Source organism: Lepidochelys olivacea (assembly GCF_965140295.1).
Source record: "Lepidochelys olivacea isolate rLepOli2 genome assembly, chromosome: 1".
NCBI lineage: Eukaryota > Metazoa > Chordata > Testudines > Cheloniidae > Lepidochelys > Lepidochelys olivacea.
The window spans coordinates 3,477,342-3,502,047 of NC_140411.1; the positions used below are offsets into that span (position 1 = coordinate 3,477,342).

At 55.2% G+C, this 24,706-nt stretch overlaps 3 pseudogenes across 3 annotated transcripts; 1 reads left to right on the plus strand and 2 right to left on the minus strand.

The window, feature by feature from the left end:
• The first annotated feature begins 3,408 nt into the window (after positions 1 to 3,408).
• Positions 3,409 to 5,067, plus strand: LOC311510646 (ubiquilin-1 pseudogene; annotated as a pseudogene). Its single transcript has one exon. The product of its transcript is annotated as a ubiquilin-1 pseudogene (transcript).
• A 10,642-nt stretch (positions 5,068 to 15,709) lies between these two features.
• LOC311515611 (ubiquilin-1 pseudogene) lies at positions 15,710 to 17,512 on the minus strand (annotated as a pseudogene). The gene has a single exon. The product of its transcript is annotated as a ubiquilin-1 pseudogene (transcript).
• A 5,440-nt stretch (positions 17,513 to 22,952) lies between these two features.
• On the minus strand, positions 22,953 to 24,485 carry LOC311514466 (ubiquilin-1 pseudogene; annotated as a pseudogene). Its single transcript has one exon. The product of its transcript is annotated as a ubiquilin-1 pseudogene (transcript).
• Positions 24,486 to 24,706: the final 221 nt, after the last annotated feature.

Genomic DNA, 24,706 nt, shown 5'->3' on the forward strand with positions numbered 1-24,706 from the left:
TGAGGAACATCACTGCATCCAACTCTTCACCCCCTCAACCTCCCTGTCACCATCCTCTGCCATCTGCCCAGCTCTTCCCCATCGGCCTCCTTCCAGCCCCAGCTCCCGGCTCGCTCCCTCCCTCTCCTCGCAATGCCCCGCACTCATCCTCGGTCACGTCAGCGTCCGTGTGGATGAGACATCGCACCTCTGAGCTGCCCAATTCCACCCCCTCCTCCTCCATTCGACTGGCACCCCTGGCTCAATGCTCCCATTCGTCACAAGGGCCACTCGCCCTGCCCTGCTCTGTCTGGAGGGCGGAGGGGAATGGGTGTGAGATCAGGAAAGGGGGCCCCAGAGGTGTGGGAGGTGGTGGCAGGGATGCATGTGGGAGGTGGAGAGGCAGGGGATGGAGGGAGGCCAGGCCTAATTCCAACACTCCCCTGTGAGCCGTGTGCTAACCGTGCAATCGCTGGCATGGCTAAATCCAGCGGGGTCCCCCTGACTCCCGGCTCCGCATCTAACAAGCCCCGAAGGGAACGGGAGAGTTAATCCCTGCTGAATCCTCAGTGCTAGCAGCAGGGCTGGGGGCTCTGCCTCCCAGTGCACTGGCAGGCTGCAAATGGTAAAGGAAGAAATGGATTGTGACCCGCTGTGGGGGTGAGGATAATGAGAGATAAATATCCCCCCCGCCCGGGTTTTTAATGCAAAGGGGACCTTTCACCTGCTCAGGGCAAGGGACTCCTCCCCTTCTGCTGGCGCACAAATTGGGCGAGGTACATGCTTCATCAGAGACTCCTCCTTCTAGCGGCCTGGCCAGTGGGTCTGGCTCACGTGCTCAGGGTCCAAAAGGTCACCAGATTTGGGATAGGGAAGGGATTTTCCCCTGGTCAGATGGGCACGGACCTTGGCGGTTTTCTGCCTTCTTCTGCAGCCTGAGATGTGGATCGCCTGCTGGGATCACCTGGGCAGGCCTCACCTGATCAATCCCCTGCCACTGCAGGGGCCTCAGGCATTGGGGGCCCCTCGGTCCCTCCGGTTCTCTGCCTGCTGGCTAAAATGCTTTGGTCTAACTAAAGTTTTGGGGCTCAGTAGCGAGGCACCTGGGCGAGGTGCTCTGGCCTGTGCCATGCAGGAGGTCAGGTCTGCACACGATGAAACATGCTCAGGAACTTACGTTTATTTACTCGACTTAATATACGCCTTCTCAGGGTTAGGAAAACCCAGCCCATCACCCAAGAGCATCCCCCCTTCGGATTCGCATTGACCGGCTGTCAGTAGAAGCTTTCCCTGGGCAAGGACGGCAGAATCAGACCAAAGCGAATAGCTGATAAGCTCAGAACATTCTTGCAATGGCGTTTTGCCGTTTGCAGCAGAGAGAGAACTCACAGGTCGCTGGAGCCAGCTCACTGAGATTGACTGCCCAGCCCAGGCTCTTGTCGGAAAAGTTATTAGCATTTTAAATAGCAACGTCAGCATGGGTCATTGGGAGCTGCCTGGCTAATTTCAGCTCACCAACCGCTCCCGGGGCGGTACAGGGAAACAGGAGGATCTGGCCTGCAGGGAGACGTGTCGCGGTGGATGAGAGGCCCCATGGAAATGCTGTTATATTTGATAAATTAGCCAGAGAGTTGCCTTCAGCTGCGGGTCAGTGGGTGCAACTGAGAGCCGCAGTTGGTCCACAGCCCAGAGAAAGGCTGCCGGGTCTGACTGTGAGCAGGAGCGAATGACACAGCCGCTGTTCATGGATGGTAAAGGCCTGCAAGTGGGCGAATCCTCAGGCTCTGCCAGGCGCACGGCTCACTTTTCCCACACGCGGTACCGGCAGGATTGGGTGCTTTAGGTTTGACTGACTCTTCCCTTTGGCACTTTGGCTTTGGTCCAATAACAGGGATTTATGGATTCCAGCAGCAGCCACACAGGGCGGGGAGGGGAACACGTGGGTCAGCTTCATTTTTTTTTCACAGGCTCCTCGGTGACTGAAATGCAGCAAGAGGGACGTTATAACCCGGCAGTGCTGCATTGCCTCCAGGGCGTGTCCCATAAGGGGCACCAAACTCCTCAGCCTTCTAGAGGGGCTTCGCCCTGAAGACAGGCCCCTCTGGGAGGTGGAGGGAAGGGTAAATGGCTGTAGCTCTCACCATCAACTCCTTTGATGGTTACAAACCTTCCTCTAATTTCAAGCCTAAACTTGTTGATGGCCAGTTTCTACCCATTTGTTCTTGTGTCCACACTGGCACTTACCTTAAATAACTCCTCTCCCTCCCTGGTATTTGTCCCTCTGATGTATTTATAGAGAGTGATCATACAACCTTTTGAATTTTGCATGCCAGCAATCTGGTTCCAGTTTGGTTTAAGTGGAGCTCATCCCTCCTGTATGGACCACTCTCCCTCCAAAAGGTTCCCCAGTTCCTAATAACCCTAAATCCCTCCTCCCTGCACCACCATCTCATCCACACATTGAGACCTGCAGCTCTGCCTGTCTGACTGGCCCTGCACGTGGAACTGGGAGCATTTCCGAGAACGCTGCCATGGAGGTCCAGAACTTCAGTCTCTTACCTAGCAGCCTACATTTGGCCTCCAGGACCTCTCTCCTACCTATCCCTGTGTCGTTGTACCTACATATACCATGACCACCGGCTCGTCCTCATTAAGGTTATCTAGATGTCTCGTGAGATCCACTACCTTTGCACCCAGCGGGCAATTCACCGTGTGGTTCTCCCAGCCATCGCAAACCCAACTATCTATATTTCTAATAATGAAATCCCCCCATTGCTATTGCCTGTTTCTTCCTAATAATTGGGGTCGCTGCCCTGGAGGCGTGTTGTCAGTCTGAGAGGAGACCATGACATTATCAGGAAGGTGGATCCCCTTTGCTGCAGCTTGATGCTTCCTGCCCCAAGATTTACCTTCTCCTTAATGACAGGTTTCAGAGTAGCAGCCGTGTTAGTCTGTTTTCGCAAAAAGAAAAGGAGGACTTGTGGCACCTTAGAGACTAACCAATTTATTTGAGCATGAGCTTTCGTGAGCTCACGAAAGCTCATGCTCAAATAAATTGGTTAGTCTCTAAGGTGCCACAAGTCCTCCTTTTCTTCTCCTTAACAGCACCAGGGGCATTTGTTTCCCAGCTCACATTACCTGTTCATGGTAGCGACATTGGTGTTGGCCCTTGCACCCCACCTGGGGACTACTTACTGCATGGGGAATAAGGCAGGTGTCCATGTGGTTTCTTGCTTACAGTGACATCAGCAGGGATGTCACAGTCCACCCGGGCAGAGCCAGGAGGTTAGGAAGCTTGTGAGCAGAGGGGCGGCATGGGGCGGTGCACCAGCTGGCATGAGTGCTCTGGATCTGGTCTCTAGACATTCCCAGCCCCTCTGAGTCTCTGGTCTCTCTGCTTTCCCAGAAGGGACCAGCATCGGGTTAACCATGGCTGGAAAGGGACAGGGCCCTGGCGGCAAACCTGCAGCGTTCCAGATCATCAAAGTGACTGTGAAGACCCTCAAGGAAAGGGAGGAGTTTGCAGTGTGGGAGAACAGCACCATCGCCGACTTTCGAGGCGAAATTGCCAAGCGCTTCCATGCTCCCACCAACCTGCTCCTCTTGATCTTTGCTGGGAAAATTGTGAATGACCAAGATACTCTCAGCCAGGCTGGGATCCATGACGGATTCACCATCCACCTCGTCATCAGGCCGCAAACGAGAGCAGACAACCAGCCAGCCACCCTTCCAGCACCAGCCAACAGCGCGTCCCTGGGCAGAGGCCCCCCTGGCTCAGCTGGTCTGGCAGATCGGAGCATACTCTGTGGGAATGCACCCAGCCTTTTAGGTTTCCTAAATGAGCTCCAGCAGCTTCTGGTGGTCAACCCCGAAATGATCCTACAGATTCTGGAAAATCCCTTGGTCCAGAGGGTGCTGTCAAACACCGACCTGATAACACAGTTCTTAAGGGAACACCCCCTGTTCCATCAGTTTGTGCAGCAAAATCCAGGGGTTAGCCACATCTGGAACAACCCAGCCCTCATGCGAGAAACGATCGAGTTCGTTAGGAATGCAGCGATGATGCGGGAAATATTGAGAAACAGGAGCCAGACTCTGCTGCTGGGTGGAGACAAAGTCTTGTGGCAAATGCTCGCTGATACTCCAGAACCAACGCTGAATGGACCACAGGCACAGTGTGCAAATAACCCGTCCCAGAAAAAGCCATCCCCAGCGGGGGTCAGCCAACCATCCCAGACAGAAAACAGAGACCCTTTGCCGAATCCTTGGGCCTCTCAGTTTGGTCCCCAGAGTTTCACCCCTCATCGCAACAGTGGCACTGACGTTGGGAGTATTCATGTCAGCAACAGCCCAAACTGCAGCACGGGGCAGAGCCCCTGGGTGCCGCCTGGAGGACCTGGAGTCGCAGCTGGGATGTGTAACCCGCCGGAAGTGCAGAACGCCTTGCAAGCGATAACCAGGAATGCCCTGCCTTTCCAGAGCATGCTGTCTGTCCCCTACATGAGGAATATAATGCAGGCCTTGAGCCAGAGCCCCAGTCTCATTGTGCACTTCATGCTGAGTAACCCCCGGTTCGTTGGAATCATGCATCCCCAACAAGAAGTCACGCGGGAGCTCCAAGCTCTCCTCCAGCTGCTGCACAGCCCAGACATGCTGTTAGTGATGGCAAACCCGAGAGCCACCAAGGCTCTGTCCCAGATTCAGCAGGGTTTCCATGCCCTGGGGATGGAAGTGCTGAGGTTCGCCCAAGGCAGAGCTCCTGGCTCAGGGGCAGTGGGAAGCCCTGCCGATGGCGGGGAAGTAACTGGGACTGGCTCTGAGCCATGTGAGAATGCAAGCCCAGCACCAGGCTCAGCCGAGTCGGGGTGCCAGCTCTGTAACATTGAGCAAATCACGCAGGGTCTTGGTCAAGCAAGTTCCCCACGTCCCCAGACTCCAGAAACCCAGTTCCAGCAGCAGCTGGAGCAGCTCTACCTAATGGGTTTCCTCAACCACGAAGCCAACGTACAAGCTCTGAGAGCAGCTGGAGGAGACGTCAACACTGCGATTGACAAACTACTGGGCTCCCAGCCGTCCTGGCCATGTTAGCCATTCTGGTTTTGCTGATGGCTCTGAAGACTAAGCTGCTTGGGGATCTATCCTTTGGACTCCTGTTACCCTCTCTTGCTATAAACTAAAGCTGATCGCCATGCGTCTTGAGCTGTAGTTTTCTTCAAGCAGTGGGGAATCAATGTCTCTGAGTTCAAAGCAAGCTTAGGGTGCTCTGTGACTATCAGCGATCATTAATCCATGAGCATTGGTCTGTCTGGCCTATAGCTCTCAAAAATTAATTTCCTATTAAAATATTAGCCTTCAGCAGTAACAGATGTGCTGTCATTTGTTTACTGATGTCCTAAGCTCCAGCCACACAAGGGGAGGGAACGTGGTGGGCAGAGGAACACATGGAGGAGCTGGTCTCTCCCTCCACTGCTTGTCTTCATGGTTGATTATCAGAGGGTCTTTTTAGGTCCCTAACTACTGGATCTCCTGGGGAGGATCACGGCCCAAAACCACCTGTTCTCTTCAGCTGGGCATGAGCTCTCAAGCCTTCCGCACGATTAACCCAGTGTTGGTAGTGTCTTGCAAAAGGATCTGGGCACTGCCATGCCCCCCCCACCCCGCTTTGATTCTGGGTGCTGCCTCTGACACAAGGCGGGACTCCCCCCTCAACATCCACAAACCCACTTCCTGGCCCTCCTTCAAATCCCACCTCAAAGCTCCCCTTTGCTGTGAGACCTACGAAAAACTGGCCAGTGCTTAGACTGCTGCTGTGCTGAGACCTCTGCCTTCGTGCCTCACCATTGTGTTTCCTCATCGGGCTGTAGCCATCACTTATCCTGGGGGCAGGGACTGTGGTTCTGGTCTGTGTTTGTACAACGCCCAGCAAAATGGGCTCTTAGGCGTTACGATAATACAGATAATGAATCATCATCATCGTTTAAGGTGTTGATAGTCACCGAAGGAGGCTGTGCAGTCCAGACGATGGGGCACTAGACTGGAGTTAGGAGGCCCGGTCTCCTTTCCCAGTTTGGCTGGTGATTGTCTCTTGGGTGAGTCACACATTCTCCATACTCCTTTCCTCTCGGCATCCTGGGGATGGTAAGTTTGGATTGGCTCTTGCAGGACGTTTGAGCTCTCTCGATCACTGTTTCTCAACATTTTTGATTTCAGGACGGTTATGCTCCTGTTATCCATTCTACCTACCTGTCTGTCCTGACTTCCGATCCTAGCTAACTAGCCTCTCCCATTAGTTCCCCATTACTGTGGTATCTGAAGGCCAGATTTTTAAAGATTTTATTTGGTGCCTAAAGATGCAGGTAGGTACCCAAATACCTGGATGCCTCCTATGTGACTGTGACTATGTCCCCATACCCCCCACCTTATGAGGCAGGGAAGGTTAGCATCTCCATGTAACAGACGGAGATCCGAGGGACAGAGAAATTAAGGCCCCTCTGTCCAAAAACGACCTACAGGAGGGACCTTAAGGTGTCTCAGTCCGGGCACCCAAAATTAGTGTCCAAGGTAGAAAATTTCTGCTTCAATGACTTGCCCAAGGCCCCAGAGTAAACCTGTGGCAGAGCGAGGAAGCGAGCGCAGGCTTTCTGGGGCCTCACTCTGTTCCCTCTCCACAAAGCCCCGCTCCTGGGCACAGCAGCTAATGCTCAGGACTTGTCTACATGGCTTTGGGCATGTGTGTGTGTGCATGTCCACATGGGCCTGTGTTTTGCACAGAGTTTTTTTGGCATGAAAATTACTTCTTCCAACACGTTGCAATTCTTCTTTCAAATGAACTGGCTCCTCTTTTGAGGCCTGCGACGGGGGTGTCGTTCGTGCGGAGAAAGGCTCGCGCTGATTCAGAGGCAAGTAGGTTGAGCCGGCCATGTGGACGCAATCTTTTCAGACGAGTGATTCCACAAAAGGTTATGTGCAAAACTACATCCCACAAAAGTCAACCCTGTGCAGACAAGCCCCAAGTGCTGGGCCCTTGGCTCTGTTCTGCCCTCTCTGCAGGTGAGCCAGTATCCACTGGCCCTGGACACCCGGAGAGCTAAAGACCCAGGCTCTCAGGCTGGGTCTGTAGCAGACTCCTGTCCTTTGTGGACTGGGCACAGACTGGGACTCCTAACCCCCTCTCCCTGGTGGGTTACCCCCCGTGTTTAGAGGCCTTGATGGCTCCAGAGTAAGACAGCTGGTTAATCAGAGTTATTCTTTGGGCCAGTAGCTGGCAGGGGGCGTACTGGAGGAGTGGGTGGGTGAAATGTGCCGTTCGGAGCACGGCCCAAATGATGAAATAAAAGTCTAGACCATAATGAATGGTTTGGAGACGGAAGGGTGGGAGCGTCTCTGCTCCCTGTCTCCTAACACAAGAACAACGCGCCACTGAGTGAAATTGAAAGGGTCCGGAGGGATCATGGCTTGCCACGGAGTCAGCCGGCCAATGCGCTGGAACTGCTCCAGATGAAGCCAGTCGGGACTCTGGGGTAGCCTGCCCACTGTTGCCAGGGCAAGAAGCCTGCGTGGCTTCGGCCTTCCTCGGTCTGACCTCAGAGCAGTCGGCAACCCCCATTTACCAGGCGCTTCCCACAGTGAATCTGCCTGAGCCCTGCACCCCCACTCTGCCGTCAGCCGTGACTCTCAGCCAGCTTTGTAAAACGGACGGTTTATTAGTCGACAGGTACACAGCACAGAACAGAGCTTGTCAGCACAGAAATCAGTGACTTTCAGCCAACCCCATCTTGGGGGAATCCCGGGCCCGACGCCCTGTCTCTCCCCGTCTCCAAGTCCCCCACAGCAGACTGCCTGCCCCCCAACTGCCTGGCCTCCAATAGGGCTGTGGTTCCTCCCCTGGGCTTGTCCTGCTTCCTGGGCAAAGCGTCGCCTGGTTGCATCCCCCTCTTGGGTCTCAGATTATGAAGGGCACCGGCCATCACTTACTTACGTGCAGGCAGCTGGGCAGCCTGACCTGCTCCTGAGGGCCTCAGAAAAGTCACACACCCAATTCCCACCACCTAGGCATCGGTGCAGTCCACACGGAAACTGAGGCACACCCAGCACAGTCAGACTCACATGCAACATAACAAAGGGAAAAACCCCACTTCCTCACATAGCTAATGACAACTCAAAAGTTGGCAGGGAAATTCAACCTTGTGCTTCAGAATTTAAGTCGACTGGAGACCCGGATTAGATCTCCGTGAAGAGCAGGTTGGCCCATTCCTCCAGTGCTCTTATCCCTCCCTCCTCCGCAGCATCTGGAGCCAGCGTTTTTTGTTTGGTTCGGAGGGGGTGGGGGGGGATGTTGGTTTGGTGGTTATTTGGCTTGCAAAATGCTGTGGTCTGTGATTGCCTTTGCTGCAGGCCCTTTGGCTTATCCCGCTGGGATTCTGATAGACCTGGTGGGTTTTTTGTGTTTGTTTTCAATTTGCACAAGCCCCAGAGCAGGGGACACCCAATGCCTTTGGATCAAAATGTAATCTGGATTGGCCTGATTCATGGGACAGAAAACGGGCAGCGTGGCTCACAGCTGCTCACCATGTCACAGCCCTTCCCCTGCTGTAGCTCCCGGTAGCACCTCTGACTTCGCCCTCTCCTCCCCGTCCAGAAGCTTTCCTTGCAGTGCCCTGGGCACCTGTATCGCTCATCCGAGGGTTAAATATTAACCGGAGCAGGAGTTCACCTGACTTGTGCATGTGTCTGGAATCGCTGCACGCCGCAGGACAAGGCTGCGTGGCACAAGGCCAAGATAGTCAAACATAAAGTCCAGCTCTGGCCGAGCCCCCAGCTGTTCTCACTCAGACCCCTGGGGACAGCTGGGGGACTCCGCGGTTTTGAAAAACAGGCGTCTTATGTAGGGTCCTGGCTTTAGGCACCTATTGTTGCAACTCTTGGCCATGCTCTGCTGCATTCTGCCCCATGCCCCCTCTGTGCAATAACCACTACACTGGTCAGGATGAAGGCACCGGTCTGAAGTGGGTGTTACAAAGAGCTAACAGTATGTGCTGGGGAAGTCCCCGCCCCACCCTAGACGTGTGCAAAGAGAGAACAGTTCAACGCCAGGAACGCAATGCAAAGGTGAAAGGGCTTGCTCTGAAAATCATAAAGGAAGGTTAGCCAAATGCGAGGAATGTTCAGATCGGTAGGGCAGGACGTAGACCCAAACGCCGTTCCTTTTCATGGGGTTGATAAGAACCATGTGAGCTCTTTCTTCTGCAGATCTCCCCGGGGAAGAAGAGCTTTTGTAAACTATGTAGCACCGTATACATAAGAAGCTTGGAGTGGTACTTCAGAAATGTCCAGGAAGGGAGGGTGGTATCACGGTGCCCATTGTACAGACGGGGAAGGTGTAGCTCAGTGACTGTTCCAGGAGGCCTGTGGCAGACATCCTGAATCCCAGCCCTTAAACGAAACTTCGATTCCAAGCCCACTGAAATTGACTTCAGCTGACTTTGGATCAGAGGCAAGTGGCCATCCTTCTTCCCAGAATCCCTCCCAGTCTGTTCCCTGTTTCCTCCCCTCACGTCTGGTGATTCGGTTTAAACACGTGCAGATGAGCAAGTCTCCATTACATGTCAAATCTGCCCCCCCCAAGGCGCTGCTGGAGTCCAATGAACATTTCATCCAGAGTTTTTGATGAGCACTGAGGGTCTGAAAAGGGGCCCACCCAGGGCTAAGGGTTCAATGAACCCTTGCTCCATATTGCAGCATTAAACAGTTCAATGTGGCCCAGCATTTTGTGCCAGATTATTACTGGTGGCTCCCAGGGTAACAACCACCATTACAAATCTAGAAAAGGAGGACTTGTGGCCCCTTAGAGACTAACCAATTTATTTGAGCGTGAGCTGTAGCTCACGAAACCTGATGCTCAAATAAATTGGTTAGTCTCTAAGGGGCCACAAGTCCTCCTTTTCTTTTTGCGAATACAGACTAACGCGGCTGCTACTCTGACACCTGTCATTACGAATCTGTCTACTTTTATCAAAGACACCAAAAAAGAGGGGGAAAGCATGAAAGCCTTTGCAATGTAAAGTATTAAGTGAGGCTTTCGTTTTAACGCTCCCCCTTATTCCCTTTCCCCGTGGAGAGGTTTGAGAAGGAGACAAGCCCCGGTTTGACAGTCTCTTCAGGGGTTCTCATGACACAAAGAGTTGGTGGCCTCAGAGTGCGGCCACCAACTCTTGCTGGTGGCCGCTCTCACACTTTTCCCTAAAATCCTTGATGAGCTTGAGGACAAATAAACAAATAAATATGCACAGAGACAAGGCCAAATCATCGTCATTTATTTATGGCTTGCTAGCAAGTCTGTTGTGAAAAGTGATATTAACAAGCATGGGAGGATCGCTTTTCACAGCAGACTTACTCAGCCCTGCCAAGCCTGGGGGCAAATTAAGGCCCAGATGGGGGGTCAGGGGAGGCAGCGGAGGGCCAGGGGCAATGGGGATGGGTGGGGGGAGGCACTGGGCGGGGGGGCTGGAGCCCGAAGCCCTGTGGCCAGGGCCTGCAGCCCCTCTGCCCTGCCACCCCAAAGCTGAAGCCCAAAGCCTGACCCCCACTGGCCCTGGGAAGGTGGGGAACTCACCAGCTACCTGGTCCCCCAGCACTGTGCTCCGGGTGTCTCCACAGGGGGAGCAGGGCCCAACGACTGCTGGTGGCCCCAGCAACCAAGGCAGTGCATCCAGGAGCAACAGGGAGGGGCTGCTACTTCCCCCCCACCCCACCTAATAACAGCCCAGGAGGCTGTGGCCACCAGGAAAGGCCCTGGTGGCAGCTTTTGAGAACCCCTGTTCTTTGGGGGCTAGGTCAGAAAAGAAGTGAGTTCACAGGGGCTGGAGCTGTCCTGGCTGCTGGTAACATCTGATCCCGTTTCCAAGACCAACACGGACAAGAGGGGAGAGGAAAGACCAGCAAAGAGAGAAAATGCAGCTTCTGTCTCTGATGCTAACTCTACTGCTGGAGAAACACAGACCCAGCCCGCGGTCTGACCGCCCGCCCCGAGACCTGGCAACCTGGGGCCAGCGCTGGGTGGTTTGGGGCCCTGCTTTCAGCTTCCTCTCTGGCCACAGGCTCTCAGCCATGTTGCAACCCTTGCAGGAGGGGCTGCCTAAGCCAGACACTGGCTCTATTACTGATTCAGTCCACACCTGTACTTCATTAACGGCATCTCCATGGGTCCGGATGGAGGCAGCTGGGCTCGGTAACTGAGCCAAAGAGGAACAGGACAGAGAGGGAGGAAGCTGGGGGTGGCTATGTAGCATGCTGCAGACCCTGGACCGGGGCAGGTTTGGGCCTGGAAGCCAGACCCAGAGGGCTGATGGAGGTTGTGGGAGGGCCAGGGGATACTCAGAGACAGCTGCAGAGAGCATCTAGGCAGGTGCAGAGACCCTGCGAAGCTCTGGGAGCTGCAGTGGGGGGTTGCAGCCAGAGCACTAGACAAGGGAGGCGGAGACCCGTGGAAAGGCTGCAGCTAGGAAGGGCTGGGTGTGGCTGATTTGGGGCCTTCACTTTGAGGATTGTTTTAAACTGTCTCCTTAATGAACCCAGGCCCAAAGGCTGCTACTGGGCCAGACAGCCTTTGGGGATTACCTCCAGGAGCCTAAGAAGGGGAAACTGAGGCAGGGCACTGCAGAACCAGCCCTGTTCCAAGAAGGCAAGGAGAGAGAGAGAGAGAGAGAGAGAGAGAGGAGAGAGACGAACTAAGGTGGTGAATTAAAAGGAGACGGAAGGGGAGGGGTGACAGCAGGAACCCAACTCTCACCCTGTGGGGGCCAGGCAGGTTTTTGCTGGAACACTTTTCAGTGATTTCCTCCTGTTTCTAGAATCATTCAGCTTGTTGTCTTATCAACCTGCGCCTTTACCAGGAGCCCTGCAAACCCATAACAACGGGTCTCTTCCCCTAAACAATTCCGTCGGCACCAGGCTAGTTATCTCCAACGTTTGCTGCCTTCCCTGGAATCATTTCTGGGTTTCCCTAAACCTCTGCCTGACAGGGGGAAGACAGGTAGATCGCGCTGTAATATGCCCTGTTCTGTACATGCCCCTGAACCTCTGGTACTGGCCCCACCAGGGACCGGATACTGGGCAAGATGGACAATTGGCCTGACCCAATACCGCAGCTCTTCTGTTCTTATCTTCTTAAATGCCCAATAAAGGGAAAAAGAACAGGAGGACTTGTGGCACCTTAGAGACTAACCAATTTATTTGAGCATGAGCTTTCGTGAGCTAAAGTTTATGCTCAAATACATTTGTTAGTCTCTAAAGTGCCACAAGTCCTCCTTTTCTTTTTGCGAATACAGACTAACACGGCTGCTACTCTGAAACCTGTCAATAAAGGGGAAGACGTTTCCCTACACAGGCTCAGGCAGGGGCATTTATAAAGGAGAGGTGGCCAGATCCACCGGACATCCAGCCCAGCTGCCTGGGCCCCCTGCAAGGCTGCGCCTTACTGCACCTCAGGCAACCTGCATACGCTGTCTGGCTAAGCGTGAGCTGGTTCCGGGGCTTTGCAATGGCCGGAGCAGAGATTGCTGACAACACCGCGGGGTATTTGCTGCCTTGTTTACTGAGCAGAGGGGGCCAAATTAGCACGTGGGCAGCTCCAGCCGCAGGCACCTGGCACGCAGCCGGCGCAGCTGCCTCCTCTCGCCCCGTCGGTCTCTGTCTCTGCTGTTAACAATCCCTCTGTTGGTCACAAGGGAGAGCCCAGAGCCGAAGTCCCCAGCCCTTAACCGCACTGCTCACATGCAGGCGGCCTGGGCACCGAGCGAAACTCTGGTGCAGCTATTGATGCCAATGGGAGTTTTAATGCGCTACGGACCGGACCCTCCAGTCCTGCATCCCGGGCAGAGATCACTTAGCCCATTCAAGGCCAGAGGGAAACAGCAGGGAAAAGTGGGGCTGCACGGACAGAGGGGGGCTGGATGCCAGATCAGAGGGAGATGTGGGAAGAGGATGCCCTACGGGCTCCAGGGGGGCTGCTGTGGGCCAAAGGTGGAGTCACGAGGTCATGGGGCAGGAAGGAAAGGGGAGAGATCACAGAAGGAGGAGATTCATAGGTGAAGAGTCCCCAGGATGGGGGGACAGAGAGAGAGAGAGAGATAAAAGAAATGAAGGGAAACCCAGGGGAGTGAATGAAACGGGGCGGGGCAGGGGGTGTGAAAGACCCACAGACTGGGCTCCGATGTGAGGAGAGATCAGGTGTGGGGAGACCAGGGCAGAAAGGCCAGGGCGAGAGAAAAGGGGGCTGGATAGACTGAGGTCCTGTTTACACTATCGAACCCACCCTGGTGGGAGGGACCAGACCGCAGTACGCCAGGTCCCCGTCAGGCCAATCGACCTCAGAGCAGCCGGCCCCGAGCCGTGTCCCCAGATCCTGGTGCACCTTTGACATCAGCCAAGTACAGCCACCTGGCTGCCAAGCCCGATCCACAGTTTAATCCCGGCTGGGGCCTGGATTAGGCCTTGGGGCCTGGATTAGGCCTTGAACCCTGACGGGGGCCACAACACAAGAGATTGTGTGAATTCCTATCTGGGGAGAGGTGCTCACACCCCACCGGGAAAGTCACAAGCCCAGGGTCGAGCGCAGATCCCTGGCCATTGCTGCCTCCATCCAGCAGAGGAGGAACCAATAAGACCCTCAGGCAAATCCGCAACCCCCGGCCCACCCGGCCGAGGGAGCTGACATAACCTCAGCCAATCCTCCCTGGAGGTTTCTCCATTCACCGCGCTTCATAGAATCTCAGGGCTGGAAGGGACCTCAGGAGGTCATCTCGTCCAACCCCCTGCTCAAAGCAGGACCGATCCCCAATTTTTGCCCCAGATCCCTAAATGGCCCCCTCAAGGATTGAACTCACAACCCTGGGTTTCACAGGCCAATGCTCAAACCACTGAGCTATCCCTCCCCCTCCCTTCTGAACTGAGTCCAAGCCGCCCCCGGGGTGCTGGGCAGGCGGAGGGAGAGTGTGGGACCCCCGCGTCACTAAAGCCAGCACAGCTCAGGCGTGACCAGCCTCTTTCGATGGCTGTGCTCTCGCAACGGAGACAAGCTACCCCTGATGGAGCCCAGCTATGTCAGCTGGGGGCTAGCGGCCGGCCCGCTACTCCTTCTGCTCAGCAGCAGCATTAACGGGTAGAACTAGAATGACTTGTCTAGGGAGGAAAATGTTATTTAACCCTTCACGCAATGAACCGGGGTGGGGGGGGTCACCCAGTGAAATTCATAGGCAGCAGGTTTGAAATAAACATAAGGCGGTATTCCTCGCCCAACACACAGTCAACCTGTGGAACTCCTTGCCAGGGGATGTTGTGAAGGCCAAAAGTATAAGTGGGTTCAAAAAAGGATTACATACATTCATGGAGGACAGGTCCATCAATGGCTATTGGCCAGGATGGGCAGGGATGCAGCCCCACTCTCTGGGCGTCCCTAAGACTCTGAGTGCCAGAAGCTGGGACTGGGTGACAGGGGATGGATCACACGGTAACTGCCCTGTTCTGATCATTCCCTCTGAAGCACCTGGCACTAGCCCCTGTCAGAAGGCAGGATCCTGGGCTAGATGGACCATTGCTCTGACCCAGTGTGGCCATTCTCATGACACCGGATTGCTCTGGGCCTGGAAGAAATCAGATCTCATGGCTGTATTTTGAAATATATGCAACAGGCATTGGGAGCCTTGGCTAGGCACTTTGTGTCTCTCATGCCCATTGTCAGAAATCCCACAAACCAACACAAGCAGTGCAGTCTCCACACTACACCCAGATGCCCTGTCAATCCAAGTCTCCTGGGGCCTGGACTAAGAAATTTAGAGCCGCTGTCTCCTACCTGGGACTAAGGAGACATGAGGAACTGAGATGCGGCCAGAGCCCTACCTCCCCTGTCTGGCCTGGGAGGCAGAAGTGTTTGGGGCAGGAGTGGTGGTTACAAGCAGTGTACAGGGCTGTGGGGCAGAGAGATGACTGACACTGGAATCTTGTTTGCAAACTTAACTTGGCGGCTGCGACCCTGGCTTCCTAATCCTGGCTCCCATCAATTTCCGTTACTCAGGATGCTCTGTGGGCTGTCTGAATGGCCAGCGAGGACTAGGTCTGCTGAAGAAAGACAAATGCAATGACAGCACCGAATGTCACACAAAAACGAGTCACACAATGGTGACAGCAAATCCAGGGTTCAAAATCACACTCCCTGCCGAGCCAAGTGAAGGAAGGGTGCAATTCATGAGCTGGACTAGGTGACTCAGGAGATTTGGGTCAAATTCCTGGCCCTGCCACAGACTTTCTGGATGACCTGGGTCAAGTCACTTAGGATACATCTACACAGGGATAAACGCCTTGTGGCACAGCCGTGGCTGGCCCTGGTCAGCTGGCTCGGGCTTGGACTGCAGGGCTACAAACTGTTGTGTAGACATTGAGGCTTGGGCTGGGACCCGTGCTCTGGGACCCCCCCCCCTCAGTTTACCTCTGTAACATGGAAATAAAAACATTTCCTTTCCCCCACCCTGTGCCTGTCCCCTCTCTAGAGTAAGCTCTTTGGGGCAGGGACGGACTCTTATTATGTGTGACGTGCGCGCCGAGCACAAGAGGCAGGTCCGGCATGAAACACGGGCAGGGAGCACTTGGGAAGCAAGCCACTGCACACGACCTTCATATGCACCAAGCTGTTTTTAGTATGTAACAAGACAGGATTACAACAGGCAAAATGAACACGTTACAATATCTTGCTTGATGGCTGGGACTTTGTTAGCATCTCAATGGCTGCATTGATTTCCCCTTCTGTGTCGATTAGAGCCTGTAAATTTGCTTCCCGGTCCTGAAAGCCCATTGTTCCGAGCTGCTCCATTTGTCGCTCAAATCTGACATCTGGCATCTGCTGATCCACGCACTCTTCACTTTCAGGATCATCCTTTTCTGACGCTAGACTGACGTCCTCCTCAGACTCACTGCTGGGCACGGACTCTTCCATGCTTTCCAGCTCCAGTTCCACGTCCCGGTCCCCCAGCCCTAGGATAAAATCTGGGACCTCCGCTGAGAGCGTCTGCAAGCCCAGTTGGATCTGTAACAAAGCCTGCATGGCTCTAGGGCTGGTCAGTAAGGGGGCGATTTCAGTGCTCTCCAGCTCCAGGGGGACCTGGTGTGTCCTTTCGCCTTGAGGCTGAGAACGCCCATCACTGGAGAGGTGGGTATTATTCAGCAGCATCTGTGCTGGGCCGTTGGGATTGGACAACACGCACTCCATGTTCTGCATGAACTCTGGGTTTCTTGTTAGCTGCTGAACCATACTCTGAATTCCTCCTGTGTTGGCAAACCCAGGGCCTGCTCCAGGCCCAAAATTTAGTACAATAAAGCTGTGCCCTGTGCTATGGCTGCTACGATTGCTGTCATGGTTATTCCCAATATCACCACCCCTATTCGTCCGAGTGGCCCAAGGGTTTGGTAAAGGGTCTCTGTTTTCCATGCGGGCTGGCGGACTGGCCCCACCCAAGGGTGGGTTATTCTCCAATGATGCAGATGGGTTGCTCCCAAACTGGGCTTGCATGGCGTTCATCATTGGTTCCTCTATCTCGCTGTACAGCTGCTGCAGGGCACTGTATCCACCCGGGATGCTCTCCAGGTTGCTCAAGGCTCGGTCGTGGTTCCTGATAATTTCTTGCAGCATTGCCGGGCTGCTGGAGACCTCAATCATTTCCCGGATGAAATCTGGGTTGCGGAGAATGTGATTAATCTCAGGGTTTTGCTCTGCCAGCTGCTGCATCTGCGGGTTGGAGAGGAGGATCTCCTGGACCAGGTCTGTGTTGGTGAGGATGTTCTGCACCAAGGGATTCTGTGCCACCTCGCTCATCAAGTCCTGGATGGAACCACTGGCCTCTGAGGCCTCGCTCGTTAAATCTGTCACTTCGGTTGGCTCCAGACCGAGCACGCTCATGCCTGTCACCCCGATGAGGAAGCCCAAGAGGAATGGGTTGCTGTTGATGGTGTTCAGATCCAGGTCCGAACTGATGATCTCAAACAAGAGGTTTTCCATGATCTGGGCCACTAACTCCTGGCTGGAGGCCACCAGCTCTTCTAAGCGCCCCTGCAGCTCGGACACGTGGGAGTAGCTCAGGCCGAGGCGCTGCAGAGCCGGGCCCCGTCCCCAGGCAAGCAGGTCAGAAGCGCTGCTGTTCGCGGACGGCATGGGTGGAGTGGCAGTGTTCGTCGGCTCAGCCGGGTGGTCCTGGGGCCTCTTTTGGGACCGGATGACAAGGTGGATGCTGAATCCACTGCGGACCCCATGCTGGCTCAGTGTGTCCTGATCCTTTAGGATCTTCCCAGCAAATATTAGCACCAGCAGGTCAGAGGGAGCCTTGAAGCGCTTGGCGACCTCCTCCTTAAACGCCCGGATGGTGCTGCTCTCTGCTACCTCAAACTGCTCCTTCTGCTTGAGGGTCTTCACCGTCACCTTGAGGACGCCGCCGGACTCGGCGGTGATGGCTTCCTGGTTGGCCCCGGGGACCCGTCGGCTTTCGGACATGGTGATCGGGATCCAGGAGCTCCGCGTTGGTCCTTCCTCAGGGAGCGGAGGCGCCAGGGGAAGGAGATGGGACGTGATGGAGGACAATTCCTTTCGGCCGATGTACGGCGGCGGTCGTTCTTGCCGCTCTCGTTACGGGCTTCCGGGGCAGAGCGGTGGGAAGGGGGAACTGGCCTGCTCTCCCCGTGGTACTGCTGGAAGCCAAAGCCAGAGCGCGCACACCAGCCCGATGTTGGCCTGCTCCTCCCTTCGCTCACCACCTGGCAGGTTCCCTCATGGTCTTTCTGCGGCTGATGCTGCCTGCCATGCAGAATTTCCACCCGGCCTGCCCCGGGGCACTGTGACATCACTGCCGACATCACAGTAAGCAGACAAGGCATCGGTGGCTGGCACTTCCCTTGAAAAGAGGCCCGGGATCGCCATATCCTGGCCCATCCTTCCCTCCATCAGCCTGTCCGGCACCCAGGCACACAGTGTCCCTGTACCCATGGCATCTGGGGGCTCCCTGGGGCCAGCACAGGGGTTCTCACAACAAAAGTTTTGGTGGCCTCAGAGTGCGGCCACCAACTCTCGCTGTTGGCCGCACTGACGCTTTCCCCTGAAATATTTCATTAAGTTTAGGAAAAACAAATACATAGCACAGATCCACATCCAGATCATTGTAATTTATGGAGGGTTTTTTTGGCTTTTTTTGCAGAGTCAGTCATAAAAATATTACTGTGAAAAGTGATGTCTGTATGTTTGTTAATATCACTTTTCACAGCAAGTCCTGGCAAGTTAAGACCTGGATGGAGGGGTGGGCGGGGTGAGGCAGCAGGGGCCAGGGACGATGGATGGGGGGCCCACCACTACCACCACATGGCCGGAGATGTGGGTTGGTGCCTGGGGATGGGGTCAGCGCCGTGGGCCCACACCCACTGGAGACCAGAGTTGGTGCCTGCAGTTACGTGGTCAGGGCCGGGGATCGGCGCCCAGGGCCGGGGATCAGCACCCACTGCCACTCAGCCGGGGGTCGGCACCAAGAGCCGGCACCTGCTCCTGTGTGGACGGGGCCGAGGGTCGGTGCTTGGGGTCCGCACCCGTTGCAACACAGCCGGGGCTAGGAGTCAGTGTCCTGGGCCAGCACCCGCCGGGGCCTGGGGCTGGTGCCTGCTGCCGTGCGACCAGGGCTGGGGATCAGCGCCCGTGGTCGGCACCTGCTGGAACCCAGGATCAACGTCCAGGAGCAGTGCCTGGGGTCAGCAGCAAGGGCTGGGGGTCAGAGCGTGCGGCCGGGGTTTGGGGATGGCACTTGGGGTCTGCGTCTGCTACCGCACGGCCAGGGCCAGGGGTCAGCATCCAGAGCCAGCACCCGCTGGAGCTCAAGGTCAGTGCCGGGGATCTGCACCCAGGGCTGGCAGCTGATGGAGCTCAGGGTTGGAGCCTGGGGCCGGCACCCAGGGTCAGTGACTCGGGCTGGGGGTCAGTGTGCATGGATGTGGGTCAGCACCAGGGGCCAGCGGCTGCCAGTGGGATTGGGGGGTCGGCACCATGTGTCCAGAGCCAGAGATCGGAGCCTGCCACTGCGCGGCCAGGGGCTGGCGTCTGAGGCCCCGTGGCCGGAGCCCTAGTCTGCAGCCAGGGTCCCTTAGTCCCCTCCACAAAGCCACCCCAGGGCTGAAGTCCGATACCCACGAAGCACCCCCATCCGGTGGAAAACTCACAGCGCTCCCGCAGCGTTGTGTCCCCCCATTCTGCAGGACGGTGCATCCAGGAGCAACAGGGAGAGAGGGAGAGGGTCCGATGCTTTGCCACCCCCGGCCCCCATCACCACCGAGGAAGCCATCCTGGCTGCAGGGAAACCCCCCCGTGGCCGCTTGAGGCCACGGTGGCCGCATTTGAGAAACAGTGGGCTAGCATGGAGTGTGAACCAGCCCGTGCCTGGCCTCCCCGTGTTATCCTCCTTCCCTGCCTAGCTGCTCCCTCTGGGGAAAGCATATCCCCCTGGAAAACATCCTTGCCCCCCTCCCGCCACCCAGCAGCAGTGGGGCTGCAGTGGCTCTTGTTCTTGATTGCAGGGCACCGTCCACCCCCTGTCCCAGCACCCACACCATGTCCCTGTGTCCCACTTCTCGCCAGCTGCCGGTCATCTTCCCATGGGACGTGCAGCTCTCCTCCTTGCAGGATCTGTCTTCTCAGACACCCAGCTGGTCCTCCCTCTCTCAGCTCTCCAGTGGGGAGGCCTGCTACCTCCCAAGTCCCTCTGCGCCCCGTGAGACAGGCCTGCTCCTCCAGTGACGAGCAGCAGGACCCCGAAACACCTTCTGTTGGTCCCACTGCTCTGGCCCCTTAGCACTTAGAAGCAACTCCACCCCACAGGGCATGGTAGGTGATTCAATCCAGTAGTCACATTTTAAGTGATGGGGTGCAATGGAGGAATCACGGGGTGGGCTCTCTGGCCTGGCATACAGACTGTCCAACTGGGCCCTTCTGGGCTGGTGTTTCTGGGTCCCGCTCTCCCAGAGCAAGAGGGTGGTCAGCTCACCCGTTCCTCCAGGAGGGAGACGAGGTGATTTCCTATAATCCTACCCACTGATGAAAGATGACAGAGAAACAAGCTGCCCTCCATCTGAATACCACCACCGCCCTCGGTGTGGATACAAGGGTGTACTGGGCTGCATTAATCTGTGGTGTAACTCCATGGATCTCAGGATGGTTTGCCCCCATAAAGAATTTGGCCCTGACTGTTTCTAGTCTCCATGCTGTTACGTGCCTGTGAGATCAGTGTTTACAAAGCAAATGCATTTGAGAACAGTTAAGAAAGACAAACCCCTTTGCACCCAGCTGGGAAGTGGATGTTCATTTCCATTGCAGAGCGAAGAGGAGTAAACCTGGATTGCGCTCCCACCTTTGCCACTCATGAGGCCTGGCACAAGTCACTTCACCTACCCGTGCCTCAGTCTCCCCACCTGTAAAGTATGCTCAGATACTGCCCGGGTACAGCCCCTGGGTGCATTTGGTAAATATTAGTAAAACTGCTTTAACTGGTCACTGAGAACAATTTGTTCCTCAAATTTAACTGTAAGCAGAGTCAGGATGAGCTCCACCCTGACATCTGGTGGTGAGGTGTGGCAAGTTGTGGAAAAGAACTTCAGGGGCCGATCTCATTTGCATAGGCACACCCACCCTGCCTAGAACGAGGCCATAGCTGCCCAAATGGCCACTTTGGCTGCTGTGGGATCCCCAGGGTCTCTGTTACTGGGGCAGGAAGAATAAGTTGTTATTACCCTGATTATGGGAATCAAGGACAGTGGAACTGTACGTGGCCTTTTGTTGTGACGGAGGGACTCGCCATCAACTAAGTAGCACTCGCTAGGCAAGGGACATGGGTTGCAAAACTCTGAGTTGGGAGAGGCTGGAGGCAGGTATTAGTAGCTGGTGGTGGGGGCCTGAAACATCAATGGCACCTCTGTCTCTCTCCACTGTAGAATGTCAGAGCTAATGTTGGGTCTGTTAGGAGTCTAGCTACAGGTGCTGAGCTGAATTCACTTTGGCCTTATGGTGCCCCAGCACTGAGGCTCCCACTACTACAAGCTGGAATCACTGAGCACTGTGGCAAGTAGTGGGGAGCCTGAAGATCTAGAGCCCAGCACAGCTGTTCGTGGATGGGCTGGTAGAGCAGTTCATGGGACGGCGGGAGCTGCTTGTGGGGAGCGGAGAGGAGCCATTTGTGGGACGGCTGGTGGAGCGGACCAGAGTGGCTCATAGTGAGGCCCTGTGGGGCAGTCAGCTTCAGCTCACGTAAGGTGCCCCTTACCTCTTCCCCCCCCCGCACACGCACATTTTTACCCAGACTGGGGAGTAACACTCTGCAGATGAACTTTTGAACTCTGGGGCTGGACTTTTGGGGTTGTTGGATTTTTTGGACTTTGGGTGATTTTTGGATTGCTGGACTCAAGAGACGTTTGGGTTGTGGGACTCAAGAACCCGAGGGAAAGGACGTGGCCCAATTTGCTGGGGCGGGTCTTTGCTCATGGTTTGGTTGATGAACCCTAGTTGTGGTGTTTTCCCAATTTAATGCTGATGTCGTTTACCTCATGTTATTAAAGATTCTCTGCTACACCGAGACTCTGTACTTGCGAGAGGGGAAGTATTGCCTCCTTGAGGCGCCCAGGGGTGTGCGTAAGATTTCCCCAGGTCACTGGGTGGGGGCTCGAGCCAGTTTTGCATTTGCTTTGATGAGAGGGAGCCCCTGTGTACTGAACCCGGCCCATGCTGCTATCAACTCGGCCTGGCAGAAGGGTTACATAACCCTTCTCTGTCTGCAATTTGGCCCCACACCAATCGTAACATTCCTGATCTTTTTCGCCATCCATGGTTGTTAGACAGAGAGCAGTTATGACCATGTTTTGGCCTCTGACTTGTTTGCAAAGTGTTTAGGTTTGATAGTCAAGGTTTGCTAGGTGAGCAACTAAGTCACATGGCATGGTTTCTGCTTCCTGATTGGATGACATAAGGCTAGCGCTTCCAACACTTCATCACTGACAAATACTGATAGTTAGACCAATAAAAATCTCCTCCGTAAACATCCTTGTGAACAAAACACAAGTTCCCTAATGTGCGCTGAACAGTGAATGAAAAATGGCGCCAACACAGCCAGCCACGGTGGTTGGAGCTTCACAACGATTGGCCTGGGACTCAGAAGATCTGCTTCTATTCCAGGCCTCGCACAGCCGCCATGTGTAGTTTTGGATGAAGCAATCTCTTTGTGCTTCAGTTCCCTCATCTACACCATGGGGATCATAACACGGTCTAAGCGTACGGCTCTCCAGCAAAAAAACACACACACACACACACAAACCCATGGCAGTGCGTCTCAGAGCCCAGGTCAACTGACTCAGCCCGAATGTTTCCATTGCTATCTGTTTAGCCATACAGCGTGAGTCCTGCGAGTCTGAGTCAGCTGGCTTGGGCTCGGAGACTTTTTTGCAGCCATACCCTTAGCTCACATGGGTGGTGTGAGGATAAATTCTTGACTGCATGTCAGTCAATCAGATACTGCACTCATCCGGGCCCAGGTAGATAGATGGAATATTTGCCCAGCTCTAAATAATATCTACTTCACAGAGCTGTAGTGAAGCTCCTAATTAATTCACTCATTATCTCAAACTCCCTAGAGGACAGCTGCTGGGTAATTGCCCGTTATCAAAAGGCTGAAGCATGCAACATCTTTAGGCAAAAGCTACTGACTTCTGGTCTCTGACAAGAAAGTGACAGCTGCCCACAGAAAGGTGCACCATTATTGGCGTTTGTTTATAAGACCAAAATCCAAGTGAACACGTAACAGACACGGTGCTAGGATGGGTGGGCTGGATGTTTCTGTCTTCCCACGGTTGTGCTGATATCTTCTCCGGTTGCTATGTCCGTTCCCATCACGGTTCAAGGAGCCCATTGATTCCAGCTACTCCAGTTCTTCCTGAAATTTGATTTCTGGTGCTTGTAAGTGCTGAGGATTCGTCCCAGGAAGAACTTTCAGCATCCGCAGCATGTTTAGATGTTGGTGTCCCGGCTCAGACGCTGCCGGCTCTAGGTGTGACATTTCACTGGGTGCAGGGCTAGGGCCCGTTGCACTTACAGAGGCCCCAGAATTTCCCAGTCCCCACAAACGGAGAGTAAACCACGGCAGAAGGACAGGGGCCTCTGCTGCCAGCGTCTGCAGCCCCTGCTCAATCTGCAGCCAAGCTTGCATGGCTTTCGGGTTGGACATGGCCACCAACATCTCAGGGTTCTGGATCTGCTGAAGGACATTGGGCAGCCTCTGGGTCACTGGTTCTTGGTGCTGGGGGCTCTCCGCCGAGAAGGTGGCCTGGGCTGCCAGCTGAGCGTTCTGTATCAGCGACAGCATCATGCACTTGGTGTAGGACGCGCACAAGTTCACGATCAGCTGGGGGTTCTCGGTGATCTGCTGCACCAAGTTCTGAATCCCCCCTGCAGTGAACACCCCCGGTCCCAGGCTGGGCACGGAAGAGCCCTGCCCGAGAGGGTTGGTGACACCACTGTCCAGGTCCCCGCAGGTGCTGTTGGTGCAGACACTTGTGGCACTCTGGGAGACGGAGGGAGGAGCCGACAGGTCTCTGTGATCTATGCAAGACGGCTGGCCGCCCACACCCTCCAAGGAGGGATTCCTCACCAGCATAGCAAAGGGAAGGTTTCCAAACTGCTCCTGGGCGGCACTCAGCAGTGGTTCCTGGGGCTCGGCATAGGCACATCGCAGGGCATTGTCCCCGCCTGGGATGTTTTCCAGGTTGCTCAAGGCTCGGTCTTGACGCCTCATCTCCTGCATCATTTCTGGGTTCCGAACAATGTCCAGCATCTCCCTCATGATGTCTGCGTTGTTGAGGATGCGGCTGATCTCTGGGATTTGCTGGGCCAGCTGCTGCATCTGCGGGTGGGCCATGATCAGCTGCCTCATGAGGTCGGGGTTGGAAAGCATGCTCTGGATAAACGGGTTCTCCACCTTCCGAGCCATCATCTCGGAGCTGGCCAGAAGCTGCAGTGGGCTCTGCACTTCCGTGCTGGAGACGGTCACACCCAGGCCCCGCCTGCTTGGATCGAAGGCGCTGCTGTGCGCAGGGGTGATGCCGGACGGCTCTGGGGCGGGGGCAACGTTCCTGGCCACGTACATGTGAGGAAGCGGATTGTCCTGGGGTCTCTTCTGAGTCCTGATGACGAGGTGGACAGTGATCCCGTCCTGGATCCCCCGCTGCCTGAGGGTGTCCTGGTCTTTCAAAATCCTCCCAACAAACACCAACACCAGCTGGTTGGTCTGGCAGTTGAAGTGCTTGGAGATCTCCTCCTTGAACTGCTTGATGGTGCTGTTCTCCGGCACCACAAACTCCTCCCTCACCTTGGGGGTTTTCACCGTGACTCGGATGATGCGGGGGTTGGCGGCGATGACTGGGCAGGCGATGGTGTTCTCTCCGCTGTCAGCCATGCTTAGTGAGGCTCAGGGAGAGCCAAGGAGAGCCGGAGAGCAGTGGGGGCTGGGTTTGCTTCACTGTGGTGATGTTCGTAGTATTGTTCTTGCTCTTGTGATCACCGATCTACGGGTAGGGAAAGGAAGAGAAGGGAACCGACCTCCCTCTGCCCTGCGTAATGCCAGAATCCAGGACCAAATCATGCATACCAGCCCCCACTTCTCCACTCCCAGGGCAC